The sequence below is a fragment of the Gossypium hirsutum genome, chromosome A08 (assembly GCF_007990345.1).
Source record: "Gossypium hirsutum isolate 1008001.06 chromosome A08, Gossypium_hirsutum_v2.1, whole genome shotgun sequence".
NCBI lineage: Eukaryota > Viridiplantae > Streptophyta > Magnoliopsida > Malvales > Malvaceae > Gossypium > Gossypium hirsutum.
Genome location: NC_053431.1, coordinates 87,947,505 through 87,952,230, shown reverse-complemented (window position 1 = coordinate 87,952,230; position 4,726 = coordinate 87,947,505). Strand labels below are relative to the sequence as shown.

The following is a 4,726-nucleotide window of genomic DNA, read 5'->3' as shown; positions in this document are numbered from 1 at the left end:
AACGCTGCTAAAATTTGCGACGTTTATCTAAAAAGACACCACTAAAGGTCATGACCTTTAGCGGCGTTTCTCTAAAAAGACACCGCTAAAGGTCATGACCTTTAGCGGCGTTTCTCTAAAAAGACACCGCTAAAGGTCATGACCTTTAGCGGCGCTTTTCCCAAAAACGCTGCTAAAAGTCATAAAATTTTTAAAAAATATAAAATATTATAAAAGTCATGAAAAATATAAAAAAATAAAATTCATTATCAAAATATTGAGAAGAATAATATCTATGATATAAATATATATGCCACCAAACAGAAAGTTTATCAATAACAATCAAACAAAATACCACACATCATATTACACCAGAAATCTAACAAAATACAAATAGAACAAAATAATGATAGAATGCACACTTTAAGATCAGTAGTTAGCTCAAACAAGTGGTCACTATGCATGAATTCAGCTAATCCTGGACCATGCAACCAACAAAAACTCAAACCTGAGAAAAAAGAAACAAAAGTTAATGAATGACATATGAAGGCAAGAACCAACCAAAATAACAGAATCAGATTCCAGTTAGATAAGGTTCTTCTAAATTCAGAACCCTAAATCAGATTAATAATAAAATATGCAATTAACAAGTCAACATTAACGCCACATATAACATCAAATTGCACAGCTTAATATACTCAATACATTAGCATAAATAACATCACATTGAACAATGAATTTAACACATTCGAATAGATCAATTTTAAGCTCACTAATGGTTAATTTAGCATGTGAACAACATATAAATGTTTTGCATTTACAGCATGGTTTAATCAACTTCAAGCAGGGAATTAAATGCTGCAAATTTCCAGCATTCAAAATCATATATGGACAACATTAATATGACATTTTCGAGCACCTTAAAAACACATTTGGAAAATTTGAAGAATCATTTGAACAACCACATTCGAACATCTTGAAAACAACTAAATTTTGTCTTGTTTTGGACTACCTTACAGGTCAGCAAGGCATGTATTAAACCATACCTAACATGTTTATTTCATCATGCTTTGAGCAACAATAAACAACCATTAAGAATTATATTAAATCAACTCTTTAACACATTCGAACCACTTAAAATACATCATTTGAATATCATAAATCACAACTTTCAGACACCATAAATTGCAAAACATAAATATAAATATAAATCTCAAGGATTTCAAACCTCAAAAACAGGCTCTAATAAGCACCTTGGTCATACCTGCCAAAATATCACAAAGTTCATCAGTGATTGGATAGGAACTGAACAAGTGGGAATATAATCATATATATATATAGCTTTTTCAAATTGACATATGAAGATATTTGCATAAGCAGGAAAATTTTGTACCAAGCTGTCAGTATATCTAAATAAGTAGAGGGAATAAACTCCATTTCCGTGATTGTTTTAATTAAATAATATTTAAATAATTATTATATTTATAATAATATTTAAATAAATTAATCCAAATTATATTAATTTAAAAAATTGTGTATAAAAAGTTGAAAACCGTATAAAATGAAATGTTAATTTTGTTCCATGAAAAAATAAAAATAAAAATATACTTATATTTTATATAACACAGTAATCTATTCGATTTATTTCAAATTTTGAAAACACAAACTCCAAGCCAATACCAATATTTAGCAGAAGGTAAACCATGTTGATGAAGCACCATGGCTTAATTTGGTCTAAAAGAAGAAGAGTAAATCAATCAACAATATATATATATATTTCTTTTTTAAGAATCAGCAACAAAATTATTTTATCTTTAATTCCTAAATAAAATATATTAGACAACATACCTTTAGGTATAACAAATCCACCCAACAAAAATACAAGTGAAGCTGACCCAAAGGTATTTGCAACGACTAAATCTCGAGCAAGGGAAGCCAACATTCGAAATAGACTAATTGCCATTGGGTGTAATACAAATTGGGTGAACGTGAAGCGGAAAAATCTGAATCCAAAAACTAGAAATAATGAGAAGAAATTTCTGATAGCAAAAAACATCATGGGAGAGAGTGAAATAGGAGATACCTCCCAGCAGAAAGGGCAAAACCAACAATGTATATAAAACACCAGACCATACTGCAGCTTCAATAGCAGAGTAAGGTGCACAAATACTCCAACTGATGACGGATCATATCTACGCAGGATGAAATAGATTCTCTTTGTTTGTAAAATACTGGAAGCTGAAATATGAGAAGGGATAGCTCAGAAAATCCATTAAACATCATATGGACCACCCCGAAGAAAAGGCATGAGAGGTAGAGGTTGCCATTAATCTCATCTACCGGATGCAGTTCTGTTCTTAAAAAAATTGTGCTCGTGACAAAAGCCACAAATGCAACCTTAAACACGTAATGCATTTATTCAAAAGTGAAATACATGAGAAAAACTTCAAAACAAAAATTAATGACAAAAAAAATTCATAATATTTAGTCATGTATAATACACAGAAGTTTATTACTGAAAAATGAAAAAGCATAATACACAGAAGTTCTCACTTCATATATCATCAAATTATAGATGGTTAAGAATGTCAGTGTCAAATCAAGAAGGAAAAACTAATATATTAAGAACTAAAAACTCTACAAAATTAAGCTTAGTTAAAAGTAGACATGGTTGATAGCAGAAGATGATGTAACATAAGTCACAAACTATACACTGTTTCTTAACTTTGTCATAAATATTAGCACAAATGAAAAAAGGGAAATGCAGTTAAACAACTTGCTATTTACATTCAAATTTAAAGACCCATACGATAGAGTCTAAAATAGCAAGCATACCCAACTCTCCTTTCTTGAAAGGTTCTAAACAATTCATTTTCTTCTACTTCGAACCCCACACCTTTGTCCAAAACAGGGACTGGAATAACATTTAGCCCATACACAAGAATTGATCTAAATTCATGCTAATAACATCATCAAGAGATCAAGGGTGCCAATTTCAAAGTGAATAAAAGTTCCAACATACCATTGCCAGTTGTTCTGCCATGAAATGGTTCACTTCCTCAAAGTTAAAGTTTCTTGTCTCATACTCTCTTCCTGCCAATATTAGCAAGACTGATCAAACGAACAAATCCAACATTTAAATTTATTTCATTGGTATTATCAGAAGAAAGGCATTGTGTACCAATGAGATTGATAACAACATTAGCCTTTTTCCATCACAGCCTTGATTGAATTTTCATCCCTCGGATCGTATTTCATTGGCACTATGTGATAAAGAGAAATATCAAATTAAAACCAAATAAAAACACAATAAGCACTTCAATATGAATTCAAAGAAAGAAGGGGAAAAAACACAATTCCATAAGGTATGCAACCTGTCTTAAACCTCCCATCAACTTGATATGATGAGGGTTATCCTCGGAGCCTCTGAAGGGAACTAACACCTGAGATCACATTTTAGCTAAAAGAAAAAGAAAAAAAATTAGTATACACAAATAAACCTTACAACAACAACAACAACAACAACAACAACAAGAAGCTCTCCGTAATGTACACATTAAGGCAAAACAATGTGCAATAATAACTACGAGATTAAGTTTAAATTACCCAGTTGTTGCACAAGATAACGACCAAGGAATCCAGTAGCGCCGGAAACAGTAGCTATAATGCCACTGCAGGGGAAGGGAAAATCATTTGACATTCAAAGAGAAAACTTTTAAAGAAAAAAGTTCAAATCCCAAAAAAAGGACCTGACGGAAGATCGGCCACCGGTGCCCTTGCGAACGAGGTGCCCATGCCTTTGTGGGAAGCTAGTGTAGATCCGTATCGCGGATGATCACCTCCATAGTCTGAAAAGGAAAATCGATAGTAAATGATTTATAACACTTCGATAAAAGGTAAAAGAAAAAAAAACCCATCAATTTGTTGCAAATGTTAAACACCATTAAAAAGAAGAAGAAAAGATAAATTGGAGAAAATAAAAAGAGGGAATGGAAATGTTACAGTGATCAGAGAGAGGGTAAATAGACTTGATAGAAGAGATTGAAGCAGTTGGCCTCAGAGATTGGAATAGTTAAAACAATTGAAGACTCAGGGATGGAATGAGGACTCGGCGGAAACGATGGCTGTGGCAGTGGCGTTTACCGTCTGGACGCTGCCACTTACGCTTCTCGAAATCAAAGATGGAATAAGGATTAAGAAAAGTTCTGCAGAGAAAAATCTAGGGTTCCAAATTTGGGCGTTTAAGAATCGAGGTTGAGGTAGAAAAAATGGCAATGGGCATGGAGTTAAAAGTTCTGAATGAGCAAAAGAGTAGCTAAATTTTATTTGGGGGATTTAGGTTAGTTTGCAATGCTTTTTGAAGACTGCTTGTGAAAAGTGTTTTTGAAAAATTTAATTTAAAATTTGAGTGTTTAATGCTTTCGAGAAATAAAATATTTATTTTAGACATGTTATTATCAAGTAACAAATATACATTTAAATAATATTTAAATTTGTTAATATTATTATATTTTAGTAAGAATATAAAAAAATTATTATAACTTCTTGTTAATATTTTAATATATAAAATATAAATTTTAAATATTTTTAAGTAATAAATATTAATTATTTATAAAATTTAATTAGAATATATAAACTATATTTTAAATATTTAAATATAACTATCAAATATTTGTAATTAATATTTTAAAAAATATTTTTTTATTTTTAATTAATGACTTTAACATATTTGTAATTAAGTACCAAG

At 30.7% G+C, this 4,726-nt stretch overlaps 1 long non-coding RNA gene across 3 annotated transcripts; it reads right to left on the bottom strand.

Moving 5' to 3' along the window:
- Positions 1-273: 273 nt before the first annotated feature.
- LOC107948825 (uncharacterized) lies at positions 274-4,319 on the bottom strand. Of its 3 annotated transcripts, none has more exons than XR_001697566.2 (10): positions 3,982-4,319; positions 3,729-3,827; positions 3,586-3,650; positions 3,354-3,439; positions 3,161-3,242; positions 3,002-3,072; positions 2,063-2,217; positions 1,828-1,982; positions 1,208-1,243; positions 274-487 (listed from the first exon to the last, which is right to left on the bottom strand). It is a non-coding gene; the product is annotated as an uncharacterized lncRNA (long non-coding RNA). The 3 variants fall into 3 exon arrangements; XR_001697569.2 differs by having other exon boundaries at positions 2,063-2,171; positions 3,982-4,313; XR_005899551.1 differs by lacking the exon at positions 1,208-1,243 and having other exon boundaries at positions 3,982-4,313.
- Between the last annotated feature and the right edge of the window lie 407 nt (positions 4,320-4,726).